The sequence below is a fragment of the Engystomops pustulosus genome, chromosome 11 (genome assembly GCF_040894005.1).
Source record: "Engystomops pustulosus chromosome 11, aEngPut4.maternal, whole genome shotgun sequence".
Classification (NCBI taxonomy): domain Eukaryota; kingdom Metazoa; phylum Chordata; class Amphibia; order Anura; family Leptodactylidae; genus Engystomops; species Engystomops pustulosus.
The window spans coordinates 46219515-46247067 of NC_092421.1; the positions used below are offsets into that span (position 1 = coordinate 46219515).

The following is a 27553-nucleotide window of genomic DNA, read 5'->3' on the forward strand; positions in this document are numbered from 1 at the left end:
TACTTCAAGGTATACTACCATATAACCATATAAAATTATAAACAACTTCAAATACAAAATGGAAATAACAAGGCCTGAGTCTTCTATATAATTTGGTTGAAGTGATGCGCAGATAGCAGTTATGTTTTGATTAGTTTGTTCTGCTTTTTTCTCCTTTGACTATGGTGATGTATCATGAAGTAACACTAGCCATTGAATGGAGATGTTCTATGCACCGGCATTCCTCAATGTCATATGTTTTCTTTTATCATTATCAGTGCTGGAACATTTAGCTCTATGAAAGGATATGAATAAGATTGAGCAGTTACATACCCATTTCTTTCTTCTCGGGGAAAATGGTTACCTCCAATTGCACCATGGCTCATTGAACTCTCTCTTTTGAGAACACATAACACATACCGAGTTGGTGCCTAGGGTGTTTTTATTTTTGAGTAATGGCTAGAGGATGTACCCTAGCGGTAATGCTGGGGTTGTTTTCCACAACATAGGGCAGAGCTCAACCTTTGCATTGAAATGATATGTCCCTTTTTTGCCGTGGATCAGAAATCTGTATTGGAAAGACATTTCTGCTGCAATTTTTTCCGCAATATGTGTTTGGGATGGTCACAAATCCCACACACTTTGATGAAATCGCCTTAGGCTGAAGATTTACAGCCCCCAAATGCTGAGCAGAAAATGTGCACATAATATGCAAATTGTGTAGATACCCTTAGTGGGCCAAATACCCCTGACATGTATCCCTTAATAAACTAACTTTATGAAGTCAATCATATTCTCTATATCTTTAAATCGTAAACTTTATGCAGCCAATTATTTCTTTTAATATCTTTTCCAATTGAGAAAAAAAAATCTCTGGTCATCCTTCAAGAGCACACAAACACATAGGTTACTTCCCTGCAACTGGCAGGACAGGTGACAAGACTTAAAATTTTAGTGGAAAGGTGGCCAAAACCTTTAATATAATAACATTTCCATAATTACCATATATAAGTATATATGGTAATTATGGAAATAATTGGGAGTGGGAGCACGAACTGTTGATCTGCTGTGCTCTGCTCCCCTGACATAGAAGGGTGATGTCTGCCCATGTGCACCCTCGTTTCTTCAGTGCACTTGAACTGCACTTGTGTGAAGGATGTTTGGTGCGGGGATCATACATCGTGACCGCACTCATTAGAAAGCAATTAACTCCCCAGCAACGTTCATTTTATGGACGGATGAAGGACCAAAGGTTTTTTCTTGTAGGTGCCAGCACCACGATTGCTACTTTTCGTGAAATTTTCATCTGCATTTACATAATTATGGACAATACACGATAGCATTATTCAAATTTTACTAAAAAGGTGGTCAACCCCTTTAAGCTTATTACAAGGCCTATAAGTAGAGATGGGCGAATGTAAATTTGATTCGACCCGGTTCGCCAAATTTTCTGAGAAAATTCGCTTTTAACCGAATTAAGTCACGGCATGTGACGTAACGGAATGTCACATGCCAGGTGCAGATGCATGGAGAGGGCTCACGGGCTGAGCCCTCTCTATAGCTGGTAAGTCTTTGTTAACCCGCAGATCATTGGCAGCTGGCCGTGTGTCACTCCCCGTGTCGGGGAGCGGCGTCTCGTCGCTATGACAGAGGCCGTCTTCCGAAGACCAAAGGCTGCCTCGGTTTAACCCCTTCGTTACAAGGTGTGATCAGCACATTCTAAGGAATGAGGAGGGAAATCCCCATATAATGCCATAATGTATTATGGCAGTATATGATAGGACCAATTAAAGTACCCTAGGGAGTCTGAAAAATAGTAACAATAAAAACAGTTTAAAGAAAAATTATAATAAAAAAAGCTAAAAATTCTAATCCCCCCTTTCCCTAGAACTGATATAAACATAAACAGTAAAAATCATAAACACATTAGCTATCGCCGCATCCAGAAAAGCCTGATCTATCAAAATATAATAACGTTTTTTCACTGTGTTTAACCCTGTAACAGAAAATAGCGCCCAAAGTAAAAAATGGCACTTTTTTTTGCCAATGGCATCAAAAGTTGCAAAAAATGACACCACCCACAGTTCCGTTCACCAAAGTATAAAAATGTATTAGCGCCAGAAGATGGCAAAATAAAAAAAAAAATTGTACAGGAGGTTTTAATTTTTGTAAATGTATGAAAACATTATAAAACCTATACAAATTTGGTATCTCTACCGCCATACAGTGAGGAACACTGTGGACCAGTGGACCCTCCAAACCACCGCAGGAGATGGAGAGAGTACTAGCAGCAACCTGGGACCGGAGTCTAAGTGGCACCCTGGTCTTCACCAGAGCCCGCTGCAAAGCGGGATGGTATTGCTGCGGCGGGGTGCCACCAGGTCGTTCCACGGGTGCGACTAAACCCGCGTTGGCAGCCATGGATGTAGGACACAGTCTGAGCCTGGGATGACAGCAGGAATGCGGCTTGGAAGGATGAGCTGGAACTCATGGCAGGCAGCAGTTGGCACAGGACCCAGGAGGGCAGTAACGGAGAGGTCCTTGGAGGAGAGTTGGTGGCTTGGAGGTGTCTGGGAATGCGGGAACCACCAGGAGCGTATGGGAACGCTGGAGACAGGAAACACCGAGGCACCTTGAAACTCTGGAAGAACACGGAGGTGTCTGGAAACGCTGGAAGAACATGGAGGCGCCTGGAAACGCAGGATGAACATGGAGGCATCTGGAAACGCTGGATGAACACGGAGACATCTGGAAACGCTGGATGAACACGGAGACATCTGGAAACGCTGGAAGACAGGAGCGTGTGGGAATGCTGGTGGGCAGTCACTTCAACAGGAACTGCTGTGGGAAGCGAGGTGTGGAAACCTTGGAAGTTCCATTAGAATGCTGACGATCCGGCAAGGAAGGAAGGGAGGTGCCGGATTATAAGGGCGAGGCTGGATTAGCGAACTCCAATCAGGAGGACGCTGGCCCTTAAAGTCCTGAGAAGTCGGCGTTCACGCCCTAGCAGTGGGAGCGCATTGCCTGGAGAGAAGGTGGCGTGTGGCTTACACGCCGGGACCCGAGCAGAGCTGGGGCTGGGGGGGCAACGCGCCACGTAGGAGGGCACTGGTGTACGCATGATCCGTACAAAGGATCGTGGGTAAGGCCGTGACAGATTACAGCCATACAATGAGGAACACTACCCCCATACAGTGAGGAACACTACCGCCATACCACTCACTAGCGACACTACCGCCATACAGTGAGCGACACTACCGCCATACAGTGAGGAACACTACCGCCATACAGTGAGGAATACTACTGCCATACAGTGAGGAACACTACCACCATGCAGTGAGGAACAGTACCACCATGTTCCTTTCTTCTTCCCAGAGTTTTTGCCCCATGTAACACGTTGTGCTCGTGGCCATTTTGGTAATAAAGGGGGGGGATTCGAAATTTGTTCCCACGAATCACTGTAAACTTCAGATTTGTGACGAATCAAAGTTTTCCTGAAATTCTAAATGAATTTAGAATCGTTTAAAATCGATTCGCCCATCTCTATCTATAAGATCTGATCTATGAGATCTGATATCTGAGTCCCAAATGAATGCATTCTTCTTTCCTACTGGTACTACTATGCAGTTCTCCTTTTCTATTTTCTTTTAGTCCTACAAAATATTTCTGGAATCCACCCATTTCTTACAATTGAAACTAAAATAAATGCTTATTATGGCCCTGATTCACTCTCTACTAGACTGTTGTAACTCCCTAAACACTACCTAAATGATCTCCTCTGCAATCTCCTCTTAGTGCTGCACCCAGACTTGTTGCTGACCAAATGCTACACAGATGCCACAAGTTTGTGCCAGTCACTGCACTGGTTGCCTGTCTCCTTCACCCTCACCCACAAAGCTCTACACAATGCCAGACCTCCCTAACACTCCTCTCTCATCTCAGTTTTTCGCCCAGTCTAATACCCAACCTCCAAAGCTTCAAACATGCTCTTAAAACCCATCTCTTTAAGCAAGCCTATCACACTAGCTAACTGCATGAAACTTCAAATCTCTCAACTATCCCATCCTGTGTACTCCTCTCGTTATCCAGCAAACACCAGCAGTCTATTTGACCTTGCACTTTGTATATAAGAGGACAGGTGACTGCTGGTTCACACAGCATTATTTTTATTTATCAATTTATAACTATCCCATTCCCTTTTAAAGAATGGATGGATCATTACACACACTCTTATATTTCTTGTGTCATCCCTCCATCCTCATAGACTGTTAGCTCTTGCAAGGCCCTCCTATTGTTCCCTATAACTATGTTTGTGCTCTGTATTGTCTTATTATACACAGTTAAAAAAAAGGAACACTTAAATAGATCTGAATAAATGAAATATTCTCATTGAATACTTTGTTCTGTACAAAGTTGAATGTGCTGACAACAAAATCACAAAATAATCATATGGAGACTTGGATTTGGAGTAGCCCACAAAATTAAAGTGGAAAAACACACTACAGGCCGATCCAACTTTGATCTGATTTCCTTTAAACAAGTTAAAATGAAGTTCAGTATTGTTTGCGGCCTTCACCTGCCAGTATGACCTCTCTACAATGCCTTGGCATGCTCCTTAAGAGGAGGTTGCAGATGGTCTCCTAAGGGATCTCCTACTAGACCTGTATCTGCCAACTCCAGGATAGGGGAGACATGATGTCCCAGATTCCGGTCTGGGGAACGAGCAAGCCATTCCATAGCTTCAATGCCTTCATCCTGTAGAAACTGCTGACACACTCCAGCCGCATGAGATCTAGCATTGTCCAGCATTAGGAGGAACCCATGGCCAACCGCACCAGAATATGGTTTTGAAAGGGGGCCCTTCCACACTTGCATTGCAGATCAGGTCAGAGTCTAATCATGGTGCCATCAGGGTTTGGTCAGTGAAAATCTGACATTTTGGATCAGAGTTCAATCAAGGTTTGGTCAGTGAAAAACTGACATTTTGCATCAGAGTTTGTACAGTGTCTCAGTTTTTCACACACATTTTCAATGCAATTTCAATGCATTTTTAACCCGCCTAAAAAGGACTCAAGACTCAGCTCTATCTTTTCTATGGCAATTGATGCGTGAAAAACGCATTGCACTTGCATTGGACTTGCATGTGTCTCAGAGTGCAATGTGATTTTTGATGCATCTCCATAGACTTGTATGGTGTGTTTTTCACGCGCGTGACTTGCAAAAGTAGAGCATGCTGAAATTTAAATGCGCATTAAAAAATGTGCGTGTGTGCATGAAAAAAAATGCAAGTCTAAAAAAGCCTGTAGATTATAATGGGTCAGAGTGCAATGCAAGTTCTGCACGTCAAAAGCATGCGCAGAACACGCACGTGGAAAACGCAAGTGTAGAAAGGACCTAAGGATTTTATCCTTGTACCTAATGGCAGTCAGGCGTCTCCACGGCATCTCGAGATCCTGTCATGTCTGTCACATGTGCTCAGTGTGAACCTGCTTTCATCTGTGAAGAGCACAAGATGCCACTAGCAAATTTTCCAATCCTGATGTTTTTTACACTGTCGAACTGTGAGCACAACCCCCATCTGTGTATGTCGGGCCCTCATACCGTCCTCTTTGAGCCAGTTTCTAACTGTTTGTGCAGACACATGCACATTTGTGAAAAAAATAGATTCATATGTTATATGAAAATTGCAGAAGCATCCCCCTCCCTTATTAATTGGTTTAAGGTGATATTAAATATTACAAATCTCTTCCCAGTATGGATGTGACAGCAAAATTAAACATTAACCCTTTCACGACCCGTGACGTAATAGCACGTCACGGGTCGGCCGCGGGTGCATGGAGAGGGCTCACGCGCTGAGCCCTCTCCATAGCCGGTAAGTCTTTGCTGCATATTGCAGCAAAGGCTTACCGGTAACACCCGCGATCGGTGCTAGCACCGATCGCGGGTGTTTACACCTCGATCGCCGCCGGCAATGCTGCCGGCGGCTTCAGAAGGATGGCGGCGCGTGGGCGCCGCCATCTTTTCGAGGATCGCCGCTCCCCATGACGTCATCGGGGAGCGGCGATCCGTCGCCATGGTAACCTCGGGTCTCGCGAAGACCCGAGGCTACTTCAGGTTAACCCATGCATTACAATGTGCTATCAGCACATTGTAATGTATGAGTAGTAAAATCCCCATATACTGCCATACTGTAGTATGGCAGTATATGATATGATCGTGCAGACCCCCTAGGGTTAAAGTACCCTAGGGAGTCTGAAAAGTACTAAAAATAAAAATAAAAAAAAGTTAAAAAAAAAAAAATTATAATAAAAAACCCTAAAAACTCAAATCACCCCCCTTTCCCTAGAACTGATATAAATATAAATAAACAGTAAAAATCATAAACACATTAGGTATCGCCGCGTCCGAAAATGCCCGATCTATCAAAATATGATAACGGTTTTTCACTGCATTTAATCCCGTAACGGAAAATCGCGCCCAAAGTCGAAAATGGCACTTTTTTTGTCATTTAAAAAAATGAAAAAATTCTATAAAAATTGATCACAAGGTCGAACAGTCCTAAAATTGATAACATTGTAAACGACATCAAAATCCGCAAAAAACGACACCACCCACAGCTCAGTACACCAAAGTATTAAAAAGTTATTAGCGCCAGAAGATGGCAAAATCCCCAAAAAAATTTTGTACAGGAGGTTTTAATTTTTTTAAATGTATGAAAACGTTATAAAACCTATACAAATTTGGTATCCCCGTAATCGTGCTGACCCAAAGAATAAAGTAGACATGTCATTTGGGGCGCACAGTGAAATCCGTAAGATCCAAGCCCACAAGAAGGCGGCACAAATGCGTTTTTTTACCAATTTCACTGCATTTGGAATTTTTTTCCCGCTTCCTAGTACACGGCATGGAATATTCAATACCATCACTATGAAGTGCAATTTGTTACGCAGAAAATAAGCCGTCACACAGCTCTGTACATGGAAAAATAAAAAAGTTATGGATTTTTGATCATGGGGAGTAAAAAATGAAAATGAAAAAACAAAAAAGGGCCAGGTCCTGAAAGGGTTAAACATTAGTTCCAGTAGAAGATGGTTCCAGTTTAAATGAGGTATTAAGACCACAAGACACATACATCCTTTAGAAGATTTAGAAGCAAAATCTCTCAAAATTTACCTGAATCAGTTCAAAGATGATATACAGGAGGGGTCCAGATGGATTCCTAGAGGCGTTTAGATATATTTCATTGGCCAGTGAATTCTTATGTGATGTCTCCAATCAAGATGTGAGATTGGTGGCAAAAAAGTATGGCTCTGTAGCAAGCATCAGATCTGTATGTCTTAAGCTGTGGATTACTTACAAAGTCCAAGACTGCCTTATGTAATATAGAAAGCCAGGTGAAGACTTTTTCCTTTAATCTTCTGGAACTAAATGCAGTAACCTTGAAGGCCTTGAAACCTTTTCAAAAAATGTTAAAAGCCAAAGATGTGGAAGTGCAGTCAGATAACATGGTAACCATTAGTTACCCAAACAGAAAAGGAACCTACACTTGATGGAAGAAAAAGCCTATCTAAAGGCCATCTATATCAAAGGAATCAACAATGATATCTATCAACAGATAGATTTAGGCATCACCAGGCCATCCAAAGACAATGGAGCACATTTACTTACCCGGTCCTGTCGCGATCCCTGAGGTGGGTTGTCTGACAAGGATGAAGTCCGGTGCGATTAACTAAGATCGTGCGCCCGATATCCTGCATGTGTCACTTCCCTGCTGAGGTCTGCCGGAGTTCACCTTCTTCTTCCCAGTGTATGTGAGTGCATGTCTTTGCGACACAATTTGAATTTTGAATCCCGCGACTAAGTCCGAATCAGTCGGGTTGTTCGACGGCAATGCCCCCCGATTTGTGTCGCATGAAAGTCATCCGATCGCGTGCGCCACAAACCCCAGTTAAATGCGGCACAAATCGGAAATAGTCGGGAAACCCGGCAAAAATGCGGTGTGCAGCCCCTTAGTAAATGTGCCCCATACTGAAATAAATCAGGAGGTTTTTTTTTTTTTTTTACCATATAACACATATAATCTGATGGCTACCAGAGCTAACAGAAAAATGGCAGTTTTTGGTTCCCTATCTCACCTACACAGACCAATAGCTCTGGATGCCTTATTGAATTCATGAGACTTCAGCCTGGTCTACATATTCTCTCCTGTGCCGATGTTCTTTAGGGTATTAAAGATTCTAGAGAAAAGATCCTTCATGATATTGCCTTTTGTGGCTACAGAGGGTGTGATTTTCATTACAGATTGTTGTGCCAAAACCTCCATCTGGGAGCACACAGTGCTTCACCACACTGTGACTAAACCGGGTGACCATGCCGCAAAGCATGGTCAACCTGAATCCTCCTCCGGGCCCTGTGCTCAGCTGGGATCCATGTTCCTGGCCATGTGAATGAGCCCTTACATGATTAATCTACAAAGAAAGCAACACAAAATGTATGCCAAAAAATTGAAAATTTATTTTAGATCTTAACACATTCAAAAAGGTTGATCACAAGAACGGATTAGCAGACTTGGGCAGAGAGAGAAAGATCTCTGGTGTAAAGAATATGTGGTGCAGCACCCTGGTCTCAGGTCCATACTTTCATCAGACCAGCAGGATGTGGAGGAGGAGGCGGCAGCTTTTGGACAAGTGGCTCTGTCTTCTTTGTGATACTACCTATTTAATCTTGCTACATCCCCTTGTTTGTGTGCTGCTGCATAGGATGACTAGGAAATGGAGAACTATACTTGCGCTTTTCTCCTTTCCTGCAGTCCGAATATTTTATACACATGTAGGAAGAACTCAGATAGGGCTCTTAACACCTTCACGCTCTGCACTATAAAAGTATTGTTTTGTATATTTGGCTGCTATTTTCTGTTGTTTTTACATTTTGGGATTCAACACTCTACACTCTACACTACACTCTAGTGTAGTTTAATCCTGTATGGACTGATTTCTCCTACCATATACTGCATTACTACTATATTCCATTACTATATACAGCAAACCCCACCTCTGTATGACAAGGGCTCACCCCATGAGACCTTTTCATACACTGGTAGCATCTCTGTGCAAAGAGGTTGACCACTTTAAGGCTGGAGGACATTTGTCCACAAAGCTTTACAGTGCTGCCATAGTGTTACTGACTATTTGAAATAATAAAAATTCTAAGCCATAGCATTATTGAGAGTAAGGCTCTATTAATACATGCTCTGTAGGTGTTTTTGGGACTTTGACCTGGAATTTAACTACTTTTGCTACTGCACACAGTGCACATACAAAGGTCTTGTATGTAGGTTAGTTATCAGGACTAAACTATCTGAATTCTGCATCAAAAGGTAAATACATAGTGTAGAAATTAGCAGCTACAGTGAAGGCCATATAGTTTGTGAAATGTACAGAACATTTCCCTCTGTTCCTTGTTACTTTTTAGAAGGATCTGCCTCTACATGTCTCCATTAAAGACTAGACCTAGTATAGACTATGTTCAATTTTAGTATGTAGAGCTGTATGGGTTTTGTAGATATCAAAGCAATAATTAAAGGAGGAAAATAAAATGACTAATAGAATATTGGCATGCATGTTTGTTCTGCTCCATTAATAAGAGATAAGAGATAAAGAATTTCCTGGATTTCCCCTTCAAGAAGTATGGATCATTATTCAGACTCCTTTTTCCATTTGGGATTCAGGTTAGATTAATATGGCCACTTTGTTTGCAAAACCCTTGGCATGATCAAAGCATTTCAGGATATCACTGCATGGTATACATAGTAGCTAGTGATGACAGAATTAATAGAAACTAATAGGTTGCTTTGACATGCAGGTATAGACTGGGACAGGCCTAGGGCCCACAAACTGCTAAATGAAAAGATGGTATATTGTATAAGGAGGTTAGCTGACTTCCAATACCCACATGCAGTGTGAATCAGACAGTTTGTTTCTAATTGTAGTGGACTGTTGTAATCCATTAGTGGCGACCAGAGCAGTAGTGGCATTTGGACCACAAGACCTTTCCTGGTCCAAGCGGGTCACTCATTGGTTGAAGTGGTTGGAACAAGGTAGTGACATTATTTGCCAGCCTCCTGTATTTGTGAATCCATATAAACTGATTATCACCTCATTATGCACCTTATCAATTTATTTACTTATCGTTTCCTATGTATATACTTAATTTCCTTTGAATTTTCCTACGCATATACCTAATTTCTCTTAAATAGCACTATAAGAGCGGACATAACAAAATAGGGATGCACCAATCCGCATTCTGCCTTTACACACACCCCCTCTCTTTCCCCTAACCCATAAGTGTCTCCCATTCTACATATTATATATTTCCCTTTTTAAGGACTCCCGTCCTAACATATCTTAAACAGCATTGAAAATACTCACTCTTCTTGCTTTCTTTCTTCTTCCTCTTTCTCCTTTGCTTTCATCCTTTGGGACTTCTTACCAAGCATGCGCGAACAGCAAGCAGTGATTTACCAATATAGGGGATGACGTATTCTGATGTGGATCGGGAGCGACTTTTTTCACAACTCCTGATTGGACAATAATTTATCAACATCCGGTCTGAGGTATGAAACGTTGGGGCTTACTAGCCTATCTCTAAGCCCCTAACAGAGTCCCAAGCTCTAATCCTTTGTAAGAATTGCATTCATAGGATAATGTCCCCTCAGATGAGCGGCGCAGTATGATGAGCTAGGAACCGATAGTTTATAAAAGCTTTCATTGCACGCCGATCATGTAGCAGTCAGCCCCAAACCCCTGATGACGCCAGTTCGGCGAAACATGTTGGGTGGGCTTGGTTGAGCGACACGTTTGAATTTTAATAGAGCAGCAGACAATTCATAGGATAGGGTAATGAACTGTATATAAATCTAGTGAGGGTTAACTAGAATCATTGTGGAGCCTGAAATAAGGCAACCCTCTATATAGGAATAGACTAGGTGGTCTCCATGAACAATACGTTCACTACAGTGACATATAGTATGGGCGAGTATGTTGAGGATGAGATTCCAGAGAATTATATGAGAATTCCACTCAAGGTAAGAGGGTCGACCAATTTTCCTGACGAGCGGAGACAAAGTTGTATAGATAGTAGCACAGAGTCTGGTTGACCCTCTCCACTTGCCCATTAGTCTGCAGATGATATACAGATGAGAAGTACAGCTTAACTTGCAGTTGGCTGCTCAAGGAACGTCAGAACCTGGAAACAAACTGGACCCAAACAATGTGTTGAAGAAGTCCATGAAGCCAGAAGATGTGGAGGAAGAACTGGCTGGCAAGACAAGGAGCTGACGGGAGACCCGGCAGAGGAACAAAGTGGGACATCCTAGTGACCACCCAGATGACGTCCATGGCCACGTGAGTCTACGGGCAGCTAGGTATCGGCAGTGGCAGGAGCAGACCTGCTGGCTTGAGACATGAGGACTTATTTTGGGCACAGAAAGTGCAGAAACTCACAAAGTCCCTTGACCAGACCTGGCGACTAGTAGAAACGAGGATGAGATCGACAGACAGCTGCACCCCAGGGTGTCCAGCCACATCAGAGCAACGTCCCCAGGTTAATATCCTCTTTTGAAGAGCAGGTCAGGCATAGGTCTTGCTGAGAGGAATCTGCCGTAGGAGCGGCAACAACAAGCCGTTCAGGAGGAGCGATATGTCAAGGATCTGGTTCTTCCCTAATTACGTCAGAGGCACGAGAGAGGGCATCAGCCTTAAACTTCTTCTCTGCTGGACAGAAATGGATCGGGAAGTTAAAACTAGAAAAGAAGAGGGACCAACGAGCCTGACGTGGATTGAGGTGCTGAGCAGTATGGGGTTATAGGAGATTTTTGTGATCCGTGTAGATACAGACCGGATGACAAGCTCCTTCCAGAAGATAACGCCACTCTTCCAAAGCAAGCTTTATGGCCAGAAGTTCCCAATCACCCATGGAGTAATTCCTCTCTGCAGCTGAGAAGGTTTTGGAGAAGAAGCCACACTTGAGAGTTTGACCTTTGGGCCCTTTCTGGACGAGAATGGCTCCAGCACCAACCGAAGAGGCATCAACCTCCAGCAGGAACAGTTTGCCTCTACTTCCGTTCTCACACAGCCTGAAACTGACAAAGGCAGACTTTATCTTGGAGAAAGCTTATTCAGCTGCCGGAGGCCAGAGTTTAGGATTAGCGTTTTTCTTGGTCAGCTCCACAATGGGAAACACGAGGTAGGATACATGCGGTATGAACTGCCAGTAGTAATTATCAAAGCCCAGGAATCTCTGGATAGCACAAAGTCCTACTGGGTGAGGCCACTGAAGTAGTGCAGACAACTTTGTGGGATCCATCTGTAGTCCCTTGTCAGAGATGATATATCCGAGGAAAGGAAGACTCTTTTGGTGGAACTGGCAATACTCGAGTTTGGCATATAGTCAATTGGCACTGAGGCGCCTTAGAACTTGTACATAGGCCCAATGGAACTCAAGTTCCATAGAAAACACCAGGATATTGTCCAGGTAGCAAGTCTCTGACAAACTCGTGAAATATGGCTGGGGCATTTCAGAGTCCTCATGGCATGACTAGGTACTCAAAATGCCCATCACAAGTATTGAACGTGGTCTTCCACTAATTACCTTCGCGTATTAAGTCATACGCCCTATGTAGATCTAGTTTATTAAAGACCATGAAGGCCAACATTTTTTTTAGACCACAATAGTCTATGCATGGACAGAGTTGCATTTTTCCTTTTTGACCAAAAAAAAGACAGGAGAAGAGGACTTGCGTATGAACCCCTTCTGTGGGTTCTCCTTCATGTAGACATAGCCAACCCCATGGAGGAGACTTGTTCGGCAACAGGTTTATAGGCCAGATGTAGGGATGGTGTGGTGGCAGAGTCTCCGCTTGCTTCTCTGGGAAGACATCCAACAAGTCCATATATGGAGCAGGGAGACCCATCAGAGGCTTGGAGGACACGGAAGAAGCCATGATGGATACGGGATGAGGTGCCACCAAACAGCGTGACTGGCATTCCGGTCCCTAGCAAAGAAACTCACCAGGCTGCCATTTGAGCACAGGAACATGATGTTGCAGCCACAGAAGACCCAGCAAAACAAAAGATGTAGACCAAGGTAGCACATAGAATGACAGTCTTTCCTTTCCTGCCCCAATTTGCAGGCACAGGGTCACAGGTGCGGTAACGGACCGGGTCACAGAGCTTCTGCCCATGAGATGACCAGTGGCTTCTTGAGTGGACCACAGGAAGACGATGCCAAAAGCATTCTAGAAGCATTCTAGAAGTTTCCTGCAGAGTTGGAATCCAGGAAGGCCGAAACAAGAAACTGGCTACATGTTGCAGAGCTGAATGTCACAGGTATGTTCAGGTGTTGGGAAGCTTTGCTCTCACCTAGGGGCACTTCTCCCAAGAACCCTAGGTTCTTGCCTTTCCTGAGAGCTGTGGATTGAGTGGACAAGTCATGAGGAAGATTTCCCTGACTTTGTCTGGCATGCTCTTGGGGTGTCAGGTGAGCTTTATCCACTTTTCTGTGTATCCTCTGTCCCAGACACAGAGGGCGGCAGAGGTGGTATTTGGAAGACTGGAGCCAAGCTGGGCAGTCGAAGGGTCCTGATTTGCGCTTGCTCAAGACGCTGCTCCTCCAAACACTCAGAGAACTAGATATTGATCCGAGTGGCTAGGAAGATAAGGTCACTCAACGAGGACAGCAGGTCGCTTTCAGACAGAGCGTCTTTAATACAACAGGTCAAACCTTTCTTAAAGGTGGCAACCAAGGCCACTTCAATCCAAGAGAGCTTGGAGGCAAGGGTGCAGAATTGAACCGCATAGTCACCAACAGTAGAGTCCCCCTGACGTAGATTCAGCAGGGTGGATTCAGCAGAAGAATTCAGCAGAAAAAAACACTGAGACTGTTTCATGACTGGGTCGTTCCCATGCCAGGGCTTTCCCGGAGAGAAGACTGATCACGAATGCCAGCTTAGATTGTTCTGTGGAGAACTGTGTAGGTATTAATTTGACATGCAGGGAACTGTAAGTGATGAAGCCTCTGCACAACTTGGCATCTCTGTCATATTTGGAGGGCACGGATAATAACAGTCTGGGTACTGCAGTAGAAAGTGTGGCTGCTGTAGCGGGAGGTGCCCCAGGAACTGGACGCTGCTGTTCGGCAGACAACAATTGCTGCACAATGGTGCTGAGCTGACCAAGTTGTTGGCCCTGCACGGAATGGAGTCGGCAACAAGGCAGAAGGTCAGGACAGGTGGCACAGAACAGGAATCGAGGTTTCTCAGGACACATGAAGGGGCCAGAAATTTATCAGGGCAAGCAGCCGGCCAGCAGCAATCGTCAGCTCGCTGGACCTTTAGCGGTTGTGTGCACCCTAGGAGGTGGGAACGTGCATGCCGGAGCACATGGCCTGCCACTGGAACGTGTATAGGTGAGTGAGACTGCCACTGGTGTGGAGGGGCAAACGGAGGAACACGGGTGCGCCTGTGACCCAAGACATGGGTTGCAAGGGCACCAGTGACAGAAGGGATTACCTGTGATACAAAGAGCGCAGCAACAGTTACTCCGCAAGCATTTGCAGTGCAGACAGATCATCTACGGCACAGTGTATACACCGCACATTGACAGAGCACAATAAAAAGTAATGGGGCTGTGAGTTAGTCTTCCAAAAAAACGCTAGCTCATAAACTGATTACACAGTCAGGTGCATGAGGCCTTACTCTGCACTGGTCATCTGAATGCCAGGTGAGACTATGGGACGAATTTATAAAAAGTGTCCAAAGGTTAGACAGTGCAGAGTTAGACTGGACAGTCTTATTCTGCACCGGACTCATATAAGTGTCTAATGCTGGATGATAAATCTGTCCTAGTATAAGATTGTCTAGTCGTACTCGGCACCTGCAATTAGTTGGCTTACTTTACGCCAGAAAACTAGGACAAAATTCTGTTGGGTCAGCAGTATTTTTGGTGCACAAACCTTTTTGGTGTGAGATCATGCCCATTTCCATGCACCTTTTGTTGAGTTAGTCGTAGGAGAGCCAGAATACTTTCTAAAACCCTTTATAAATGTGATGAAGACAGTTTTTTAGTGCAAAGTACGACAGAATTCTGTCGTGCACAAATAAACAAATCTCGCTCAGTGTTGGACGATACCAACATTAGGGGAGATTTTTTTTTATAAAATGACCTTTTTTTTTTTTTTATAAAAAAGTATCACATATGTTGCTGCCAGCTTCTGAACAGTTGATCTGTCTTGCAGAAAGCTCTACATGTGTGCGCTCATACATGCACTTACATGTGACATGCAGGCAGTCATAAACATGCCATCCCAATGCTCAATCGCAGGACAGCAGAGAAGAATCCACACTTGAGCACATGGAAGTACGACAGGATTATAACAAGTTGACATGAGCAGGAGGTCAGTACACAGCACATGGTGCATGCTATACACTTCATGTTCTTATGCTGTTCTGAAAGCTGTGCAGGGAGCTTTCCCCCATCTCTCCTCACTGACCTGGAAGTTGTTGCAGCCTGAGGAGAGTGTGCTACATATAATGTAAAACAGCACATCTCCATTTCTCTGCTTTTATAGTGATTGCAAACAGGGCAGGGTCCAGGTTTCAGTAGGCCACTAGGGGACAGAGCCTCAGTGGTGTCAAGGGTGCTCCTGCGATCCTTGTGTGTCGTGAATGTGTGCCCCCTGTCCCCACCATGGCTCTCACCTCTCCACGATCCGGCACTGACTCTTCCTAGGCTCCTCTGCTGCCTGCCTTGACCTGTTGCTATGTCCCCCCAACTCTTAATCTGTGCTGCCCGTCCTGACCTCCAGCCTGTCCGACCACGAACCTGCCTTCCATTTCTGTACCTTGGCTGCCACCTGTGGAATGACCTGGTGTTACTGTGCTGCAGCAAGTCCAACCCTCTTTATGTCGGGCTCTGGCGAAAACTGGATGCAACTTAAACTCTGGTCCCAAGAGTCGGCTTATGTAATCGTCCACAATGGTCCAGTGGGTCCAAAACCACTGGGGCCTTACAGTAAGATCCGGCCTTGTACCAAGGGCCAAGGTTCCACTGTCTAAACTGGTTGATCTTACCACCGTTGTGGTCCAGCAGTCCCAGCAGATTGCCGCGCAGGGTGAACAGCTTGGTCATTTCACCGCCAAGTCACAGCCATGTTGCAGCAACTGATGGCTACTCAGAAAGAGCATCAAGATCCTGGGGCTCCTCCTGCCTCTCTGGTTAGCCTGCCTGCCGATAAAAGTTGTGCAGGGGTTTTATCACCCAGTGCTCCATGCCCATTGAAATTATGTCATCTAAATTTGTCACAGAACAGGCTAAGGTGGCTTTCATGGTCAGCCTTCTTCCCGGGACTGGTACAGGCTTCTTCTTTGTGACCAAAAAGGATGGGTCACTCTGACCATCAACTTCTGCAGTCTTAACAAGGTCACCGTTGAGAACCGCTATCCTTTGCGAGGATCACCGAGCTGTTTGACCACCTTTGTGGAGCCTAAGTCTTCTCCTAATTGGACCTTTGTGGGGCCTACAACCTTATCAGTATCTGCAAGGTTGACGAGTGGAAGAACACTCACGATGGGCACTGTGAGGACCTGGTTATGCCGTTTGGAGTTTGTAATGCACCATCTGTCTTTCAGGAGTCTGTCAACAACATCTTCAGAGATTTGCTATATCCCTGTGTCAAGGTTTATCTTGACGATATACTGGTGTTCTCTGTGGACCTTGAATCCCATCGGTCCCACGTACTTCAGCAGCTGCCTCCTGGCAAGACCTATGTCCAACCTGCACTTTGAAAGAGGATATTGGCTTGGGGACACTGCTCTCGTGTGGTTGGGCCTGATCTGTACGGGATTTTGTGGGCTCCTGCACTTCCTGTGCTCATAATAAACCATCTTGCCTCAAACCAGCTGGTGTACTACTGCTATAACCAATACCCAGCTGCCCATGGTCTCATGTGGCAATCGACTTCATCATGGACTTCATCACTTCCATCTTCCTCTGGGAATACCATCATCTGGGTGGTCACAGACCACTTCTCCAAGGTGTCCCATTTTGTGCCTCTGTCAGGTTTGCTGTCAGCCCCTATCTTGCCAGCCTGTTCTTCCCACATCTTCCGCTTCTTCCCACATCTTCCGGCTACATGGACTTCCTGAGCACATCGTCTCTGATCAGGGGTCCAGTTTATTTTGGCATTCTATCTGCAGTCAACTACAAGTAAAGTTGTATTTCTCCTCAGTGTACCACCCTCGGTCCAATGGACAAGTAGAGATGGTTAACCAGACTCTGGGATGTTACCTCAATCGTTTTGTTTCTTCCCATCAAGACGATTGGTCCGCTCTGTTGCAGTGGGCAATCTTCCGCCTCCGGCCCCTTCTTCATTGTCTATGGACAGCATCCTCATCCACCTCTCCCTCTGTCTGTTATGTCCGACGTTCCTGCTGTGGAGGAATTGGTCAGAGATCTTAAGTCCATCTGGGAGAAGACTCGTCTCACCCTACTTCAGCCATCTGCCCGAACCAAAACTCAGGTGGACAAAAAGCACAGGTCATCTCCGATTTTCTCTCCAGGGGATAAAGTGTGGCTTTCATCCAAGTATGTTTGGCTGAAGATTCCAAGCTACAAGCTCGGTCCTCGCTTCCTGGGTCCATTCGAGGTGTTGAAACGCATTAAACCTGTGGCTTACATGTTGCATCTTCCCACCATGCGTATCCCGAATTCCTTCAATGTCTCCCTGCTGAAACTTGCTTCTCCTGGCAAGAACCTGCTCCTGAAGCCGATGCTACTGACATCTTTGAGGTAAAAGAAATCCTTGATATTAAGATGGTCAGAGGGAAGCGATTCTATCTTCTCGACTGGAAGAGGTTCGGGCCAGAGGAGATATCCTGGGAGCAGGAGGATAACATCTTGGACCGTGGTCTTATACAGAAATTCATCCAGTCCAAGTGTCCCGGTCCCCAGTCACGGCTCTCACCTATCCACTATCCAGCGCTGGCTCCGGCGCTTCCGGAGATTTAAAGGGCCAGTGTGCCAATAATTCGCACTGGCCGGCTGCCAATTCTGATTCATTCTCAACCCCTTCTTGCCTGAGGGGCGTGGCTAGCCAGCGTCTGAGATGGCAGCGTGAACTCAGAGCTCCTGATCCCTGGCGCCAATTACGCTGAAAAGCAAGAGCACACGCTGGCACCGAAGCTAAGGAAACGCTCCGGGAAGGAGCAGAAACCTCCTGCTCCACAACAGAAGCGGAACCGGAGCGTACCTCGGCCCCTGGACCGCTACTTGCGACCGATCTCCCCGCCGGCTGAATCGTCACACGTGCAGCCGCCATCTTCCGCGCCACGAGGAGAGCCGGAGGTGAGAGTGAACTGCGGCACCATAAAGGGGACGGCAGGCATGTCGCCCACGGCAGCGTCCGGGCGCTCCAGCTCCACTAACCCACCACCACCGAGGGGAAAGGGTGAGTCGGCGAAACAGCCGCCAACAGTTAAAGCTGCAACGGCAGTACGGGGGCAGATAGCCTCAGAGGGGCAGACAAGAGCCCTGCAAGGGGGCAGCTCCCCCAGATCCCCAAACACTCTAAGGGGAGAGGGCATGACTCAGGATAGCCACCTCACACTGCAAGCCTCCCCTAAACAGCATGCTATCGCAAGGGGGAAAACCTACAGTGCAGCTGCACAGGCCATACACCCACCAGTGACCCATCCTACTTCCCCCCACCTGCCAAAGCCTCAAAGAGCAGTAAAAACATCCCTCACCCGGGAACCCCCACAGTGGGACTCAGAAGACATGCAAGATGAGGACATAGGAGCTACTCCATCCTTCACTAGATATCAAGACCCATCTCCTGTATGGGCCTCGTCCCCTGAATCACAACCAGGCTTTGAAGGGAAAACTTCCCCAATACAAGAGATGACATCTCTACAAGCCTATCTACAGAATCTTCCAACTAAAGAGGATTTCAAGATGCTTCTTACAGAAGTGAAAGATGCTTTTAAAGCTGAAATCACTGAAGTGCGCCAAGTCCTGCAGCACATGACAGGCCGCATAGAAGTCTTAGAAACAACTACCGATGATAACCGGCGAATTATGTCACAAGTTCAGATGACGGTAGCATCCCACACGGACGTCCTGAGGGACATGACCAGGCATCTGGAGGATCTGGATAATCGGGGTAGACGGAGCAATATAAGAGTGCGAGGCGTCCCCGAAGTGAATGGGAGAGAAGACGTGAAAGCTACCCTGACATCCTTGTTCGCTACAGTCCTTGGTGACGACTCAGTTCAGATCAAATTCGAAAGAGCCCATAGGGCACTCAAACCAAAGACGTCAACTGCTAACCCCAGAGACATTATATGTTGCCTGCAAGATTTTGAACTTAAAGAACGCATCATGTATGCAGCCAGAAAGCACAGAGATGTGATCTTTAAAGGAGCAAAAGTACAGCTATTCCAAGATTTATCCTGGATAACACTACAGAAAAGAAGACACCTGCGCCCTCTACTGGATATTCTGAGGCAGCACAATATAATCTACAAATGGGGGTTTCCATTCGCTCTCACAGCAACTAAGGATGGAAGATCTGCCACTCTAAGTTCCTATTTCGACCTGGAGAACTTCTGTAACACGTGGGACATTCCAGTTGCAAATATTGAGGACTGGGAAATTGCGTACCCACCCCCCACGCTGCCACCAGTATGGGACACTGTCCAGAAGAAGAGAAGGAGAAGGCCATCAGGGGGCTACCAGAGAGGACCACCACCCTAAGGACACTCTATAACTAAAATAGTATCCTTTGCAATTTTTCTTCCTCAGAGACTATGTTCCATGTATGGAGCATTAAAGCCACATACTGGTGCCTTTACTACTTACCTAAAGGTGCCGGGGATCGGGACATTGTTGGTTTGTTGTTAACAGGTTAACAAGTTAGTTAGAAAGAAAACGGTTTTCTTGTTAATAGAATCTTAAGACGGGGCTTAGACCGCATAACCCCCCATACAAAGGGTTGTACCTAGGCTTCTTTGGTGACCGTAGGGAGGCCTGGGCCAACCGGCTTTACTCCTGGGCCTTGGCAACAGGTGCGGTTGGTATAGAACCCTACCCAAGGGTGAGAAGGTAGTCTCTGCCCTTGAGTGTATATACTAAGTCAGTATTGTATTATTTGTCGAATTTGTCTTGTGATTCCCCACCCCTTATTCTTCCCCCCCCCCCTTTTTTTTTTTTTCTCTTCTCTCATTAGTTCCAAGCTTCTAGCACAGATAACAGAAAGGGAAACTATCATCTTCGGGAGAATACTTATACCTGAGGTTTAAGTTGCTGTGACTCCAAAAGCTTGAGCCAGTCCACATTGGTGTCCTTTTCATTAGGGGTAAGGCTTTAGCAACTCTTACAACATGGTAAAGATCCTCACACTTAACGTCAAGGGGCTGAACTCTCCTGCAAAGAGAAGACTACTGCTTAAAGAACTTAAACTGCAGAAAGCGGATATAGTCTTCCTGCAGGAGACCCATTATGATTCTAAGGGTACATTTGCCTTTGCCAACCACTTGTATCCTGTGTCATATGTAGCATCACACGACAGCAAGAAGGCAGGAGTGGCGATCCTCCTGTCTGCCACATGCCCGGTACAGGGGATTTCATCAGTCTCAGACCCTATGGGTAGATATATCATACTGCAGGGTAAGCTTAACGGAAATCCAATACACCTCTGTAATATATATGCCCCGAACTCTTCCCAAATACGATTTTTAAACAGGGTCCTGAATAAAATCTCAAAACTACCATCTGCACCTCTATTGGTAGGAGGTGATTTTAATCTTATTTTCTCTGAAACAATGGATAGACTAGCTCTAGCAAATGCCCCGGTGAGTAGGTCCCAAAAGGATGGGGCTATGATGTTCCGCAAACTGATAAGGCGTTATGCTTTATACGATCTATGGCGTGTTTGTAGGCCTACAGACAAGGCGTACACATTTTTCTCGCCCCCACACGGCACCCACACCCGCATTGATTATTTTTTCGGGGATACCCAAATTTTACGCATGGTACATGACGCGGAGGTGGGTTCTATCTCATGGTCGGACCACGCACCGGTGACATTACGACTGAGGGATGACTTCCACCATACACGCACATGTCATTGGAGACTAAATGAAGCGTTATTGAAAACCCCACACACTAAAGAAGCTCTCATTGTGGCGCTTAAGGAATATTTCCAATTCAATGTAGACTCAGTCCCATTACAATCAACCTTATGGGAAGCACATAAGGCAGTGATGCGAGGACATTGTATAGACCACGGGGCAAGGACAAAAAAAGACAGGATGAGACAAGAGCTGGAATTAAGAAAGGAGGTAGTGTTGGCAGAGGCAAACTTGACCGCTAAACCCTCTTTGGGGAGACTGAGGAAATTAATAGAGCTTAGAGAATTACTCAGGGAACTCCAACTCAAACAGGTAGAAAAATTGCTGACATTTTCTAGACAACGATTTTATGAAAGGGGCAATAAAGCCCACACACTACTGGCGCGACAGTTACAAGAAAAGAGAATCCACCAAGCCCCACACGTCATTAGGGATAACAAGGGAGCCTTACGACATGACCCGACAGAGATAGCAGGACAGTTTCATAAGTTCTTTTCCAACCTATATTCCTTACCAGACTCTTTACCCCGATCGGAAATAGAAAGGGAGAAATTGTTAAACGAGTTTCTAGACTCCTGTTCCCTGCCCCGACTACCGGCGGACGCCGTTAAATTACTTAATGACCCTATAACAGATGAGGAAATAGAGGGAGTAGTAACGGACCTACCGAATGGAAAAGCACCAGGGCCTGACGGCTTGACATATCTTTACTACCAGACATTCTTACAAGTCCTTTTACCACATATGGTGAAAGTATTCAATGCATACATGACAGACGAGTCACCACCACAATCTGCAACTCGCTCATTCATCACCCTAGTCCCTAAGCCAGGAAAAGATTTAGTAGATTGTGCCAGCTATAGACCTATCGCTCTCCTCAACACCGATCTCAAGATCTACACAAAAATCCTAGCCAACAGGTTGATACAGTGGCTACCACAACTGATCCACAAGGATCAGGTAGGATTTATCCCAGGCCGTCAAGGTGGGGATAACACAAGGAGAACGATAGACCTTATAGATGCAGTGAACAAAATGGATGAACAGGCCCTGCTACTTAGCCTAGACGCTGAAAAGGCCTTTGATAGGCTGAACTGGTCTTTTATGTTTCAGGTCCTAAAACATGTAGGGATACAAGGGTCCTACTTGCGAGCAGTACAAGGATTATATACGAACCCGACGGCGTCCATAAAATTACCACACGCCTCTTCCCCACCCATGCAGATTCGGAACGGCACACGGCAGGGATGTCCTTTATCCCCCCTAATCTTTGTCCTGTGCATAGAGCCGCTAGCGGCTATAATCCGTCAAGATCCAGACATACAGGGTATCCATATTAGAAATAAAGAGTTTAAACTATCATTATTTGCAGATGACATACTCCTAACTTTGACGAGACCCTTAACATCCTTACCCAACTTAACGTCACGACTGCGACAATTTGGAGCCCTCTCAGGATATAAAGTAAACCCTTCTAAAACTGAAGCTTTACCCATTAACATCCCGGCAGATTTGGTAACCTTATTAAAATCTAATTATAAATTTTCCTGGAAAACAACCGCGTTGAAATACTTGGGTATAAATCTTACCTCCTCTTATAAAACATTATACGAGCAGAATTTCCCAAAGTTGTTTCATGAGATCCGTTCTCTACTAACTAGGTGGAATGCACTACCAATATCTTTATTTGGTAGAATAGCATCTGTCAAAATGACGGTGCTACCCAAATTGATGTACCTCTTTGAAACTCTCCCAATTCCGGTACCCATGAAGGTGCTTAAATCTCTGCAAGCCTCCCTTATCCGCTTTGTATGGGCGCAGAAACGGCACAGAGTAGCCAAATCTGTCTTACTATCACATAAGTCGAAGGGAGGACTATCTATGCCTGACCTCATCAAATACTACTGGGCGGCGCACCTGAGGCGCATTCCAGCTTGGTCGCAACTTTGGGCCTATTCAAAATGGATGGAAATCGAAAAATTATGGCTCACCCCATTTCACCCCAACTCGTATTTATGGTCCCAGAAACATATCTCCCCTAATACCCAGATGTTAGGCCCTATAGCGTTCACACTAAACATATGGAACACTTGTAAAGCCAAATTTCCACTCACATCACAGGTCTCCTCATTGCAATCTTTTCTTTATAACCCGGAAACAGAGGACTTTATGACAGGGAGGGTTGTGAAACCATGGCATGAGAAATGCCTGTTCCGATTTGCGGATATAGTAGACCACATGACCCTAAAAATTCTCTCCTTCAAGCAGCTTCAAGATAAATATAGCATCCCGCAATCCTCTCACCTCCAATACCTCCAAATACGCCACTTCCTACAAGCAGTAAGTAAAACAGATAAGGTCTCCAAACCTACGGAATTCGAATATATATGCAAAACGATGACACATACTGCAGGACTAATCTCCGCTATATATTTGTTACTGCTACATCCTGACCCAAAGAATTTTCCAACTCACCCATATATGGCTAAGTGGGAGGAGATAGTGGGGGCCCCAATGTCACAAGAGACTTGGCAAACGAATATGGCAATATGCAGCTCAGACTTCCTTGTGTACAACATACAAGGAAAACCAATACAAATTGTTGTTCCACTGGTATCACACCCCTGCTTTCCTGCATCAAATATTTCCTAATGTATCAGACAGATGTTGGAGATGTAGGATAGAAAGGGGATCCCTGCAACACATCTTCTGGACATGCACTCTTATACAATCGTTCTGGGAGAATGTAAGGAAACTGGTTAAGGAGGTCATTAATGTGGATGTCCCGTTGACTCCGCTATTTTACCTGCTGAATATCACTGATCTGCCCATGACTAAAGCTACTAGGAAGCTCTGTCTACATATTCTTACTGCCGCTCGATGTCTGATTGCACAACACTGGAAACGGCAAACCCCTCCAACCCACACTCAGTTGTTAACAAGGGTAAGAGAAGTCCGGAGTATGGAGACCATGACGGCCTCCATGAATAACAAAATGGATCTTTTCGATAAAGTATGGGGCCCATGGGATATGTACTGGGCAACAATCTCATAGGGCAATTACCCAGCCACCGGTAGGACTATACTTTATCTGGATTCGGGTAATTGAGAGTCAACCCCCCCCGCCCACCCTTCCCTCCCTGAACTGTCTGTCTTGTGTTTGGAATGTTTTGTGTTCTTATACAATTATATGTTTAAAGCAGATGATGATGCAAAATATTTTACTTAGAGTGGAACAGACTTAATTGTTTGTACATTTTTTTTTTTTATTTTTTTTTTTTCTCTTCCTTATTGCAACTATGTTGGTAGATACAAATGTTTGTAACGAATTTATTGCAGTTACGATTTTTTTTTTTAATAATATTTAAGTTTTATGACCGGAATTCCGGTAAAAATTGTAAAGTTCTTTACCTTTCATGTATGAAAAAAATGTAAATACAAAATACAGTTAAACAAAAAAAAAAACCCTTCTTGCCTTACCTGCAGGATCTTTGTGCCTCAAAGCTTTAGATAAAGCTTGTTTCCATGTCCTTTTCATTGATTTCCCATTGTGACCTTGATTCCGTTCCTGACTACGCTCCTCTGCTGCCTGCCTTGACCTGTTGCTATGTCCCTGACTCTGATTCCATGCTGCCCATCCTGACCTCCTGCCTGTCCCCGTCAACGAACCTGCCTTCCGTTTCTGTACCTCGCCTTGGCTGCCACCACGTACAAAGTCGCACCAGTGGAATGACCTACTTGCAACCCACTTTGCTGCGGGCTCTGGTGAAAAACGGGTGCCACTTAGACTCCGGTCCCAGGTGTCGGCTTACATCATCGTCCATGGTGGTCCAGTGGGTCCACTAACCCTTGAGCCTGACAAGTTGGATCCTTTTGCAGTGAACTCACATGGCAGCATTAACAATTCAGAAACTTAAACAGTCACCTGTTCCCTAAAATATTTCCTGGTGGTTTCACTGGTGGGCCAGTCCGACCCTGGTGACATAGTTTCATATTTTCTTAGTTTATACGGTTGAAAAAAGACACTTGTCCATCAAGTTCAACCAAGGAAGGGAAAGGATTGGATGAGGAAGGGATTTAGGGGAAACAATTCTATATAACATAACAATCAATGTTATTTGTCCGACCCTGGTGACATAGCAGTTCTATTTAGTGACAAAATCGAAAAGGTACAAATCTGTTTGACTTTCATGCATCTGCAGTAGCGATTTCTTTATGCAGCTGCTGTAGTGATTTGTGGACCTCTCACTGGGTGTCAATTGTAGGGTATCTGTATAACGCATATTGCCATACCTTTTTGAGGCTATAGTTTACAGCCAGATTTACGTGTCAAATCCACATAGTTTATACAGTGATTTTCACAGATATTACACTGTCAGTTGTGGGGTATCTGTATAACGCACATTGCCATACCTTTTTGGGGCTATAGTTTACAGCCAGATTCACGTGTCAAATCCACATAGTGTAATATCTGCGAAAATCACTGTATAAACTGTCAGTTGTGGGGTATCTGTATAACGCACATTGCCATACCTTTTTGGGCAATCCTGTGCCCCGATAATATCAAATCCAAACAATAAAGATCATCAGTTCATTCATAAACACTTTTTATGAATATTCAATAAATTTTATTAGTTTCTTCACAGAGAAATAATCACAAACATACATAAAGGGCTAGTTATAACTATAACATATAGTTAAAAACATTGCACAGCCATATAATTAAAAGGCAAGGTGCCTAGAGGAAGAGAGCTCAGCATGGAATTCATGATAAAGTCATTTAAACCAAAGAACAGTAGAATACAAGCCTAGCCTTAGAGTAAATAGTCTCAGTGAGAGTTAAAGGACGTTACCATACCGGGATAAACGGTGTGCACTGTGCAGCCCCGACACGTGTTTCGCCAACTGGCTTTCTCAAGGGGAGAAATGACTCCCCTTGAGAAAGCCAGTCGGCGAAACACATGTCGGGGCTGCACAGTGCACATCCTTTATCCCGAATAAAATTTATTGAATATTCATAAAAAGTGTTTATGAATGAACTGATGATCTTTATTGTTTGGATTTGATATTATCGGGGCACAGGATTTAACAGTGGCACTCAAACTAGCTGCCCTTATCTTCCACTCCCACACCAGTTTGATGTGATTATATGTCGTATCTGTGGGCAGAAAGAGAAGCGTGGTCAGGGAGCAAACCTTGGCACCAGGTCCCTCCACCAACACATGCAGCATCACCATCCAGTGGCCTGGGAGAAACGGGTGTCAGATGTGGTCCATCCTGCAGGCGAAGCAACAGCAGCAGCACCTCAGACATGTTGTTTCAGCAAATCAAGGCTCCAGGACCTCTGCTGAAGGTAGCTGTTTGTCTTTGACATCATCTCCAGGTCCAGATGCTCCTCGGTACGCATGGCGCCAGCAGTCATTGAGCGAGGCGATTACAAAGAGACAACTCTATGCGTCCCGCAATCCAATTGTGCAGAAGCTGACCGTGCTCTCGTTGAAGTTGTTGGTACTGCAGTCTCTCCCTTTCCAAGTCGTGGACTCTGCACCCTTCAGAGAACTAATGGCTTGTGCCGAACCGAGGTGGAGAGTTCCAAGCCGCAATTTTTTTTCCAAAAAGACACCCTTCACCATTATGTACAACAGAAGGTGGGCCAGTCCTTGAGCTTATCAGTTTCTTCCAAGTTGCACGGCAGCACGGACGTGTTGACATCATCTCCAGGTCCAGATGCTCCTGCTCCTCGCTGCGCATGGCGCCAGCAGTCGTTGAGCGAGGCGATTACAAAGAGACAACTCTATGCGTCCCGCTATCCAATTGTGCAGAAGCTGACAGTGCTCTTGTCGAAGTTGTTGGTACTGCAGTCTCTCCCTTTCCAAGTCGTGGACTCTGCACCCTTCAGAGAACTAATGGCTTGTGCCGAACTGAGGTGGAGAGTTCCAAGCCGCAATTTTTTTTCCAAAAAGGCACTGCCTTTGGTTTTTCCACTCAGGTGAGTGGAAGTGAAAGAGAGGAGGAGCAGGAGCATCTGGAGGTGGTAGAAGACGAGGCAGATGACCCAGAAGCACCGTGGCAGTATACTGTTGAGATTGAGGCCGGGAGTCCCTCAGAATTACTTGCGCAGATACTACTTTGCCTAACTAGTGACAGCCGAATAGTCAACATTCGCCATATGGATGACTTTTGGCTCTCCACCCTCTTGGACCCTCGCTACAGGGCAAAAATGGGTGACTTTTTTCCAGCTGCTGAGAGGGAGAAACAACTGGCATACTATAAAGAAATACTGTGCACACAGTTGGCCGCTGCCTATGTGCGCCATTGTCCATCCTCTGTCAAGTCTCTCTGCTGTGGGGAGCTGGGGGGGGGGAGCAGTAGCAGCTCCATCAGCTGCAG

At 45.3% G+C, this 27553-nt stretch overlaps 1 protein-coding gene across 3 annotated transcripts in view; it reads left to right on the forward strand.

The window, feature by feature from the left end:
• MAT1A (methionine adenosyltransferase 1A) overlaps positions 1-27553 on the forward strand; it is a 74505-nt gene that overhangs the window by 3264 nt on the left and 43688 nt on the right. The gene's annotated exons all lie outside the window — the stretch shown is intronic.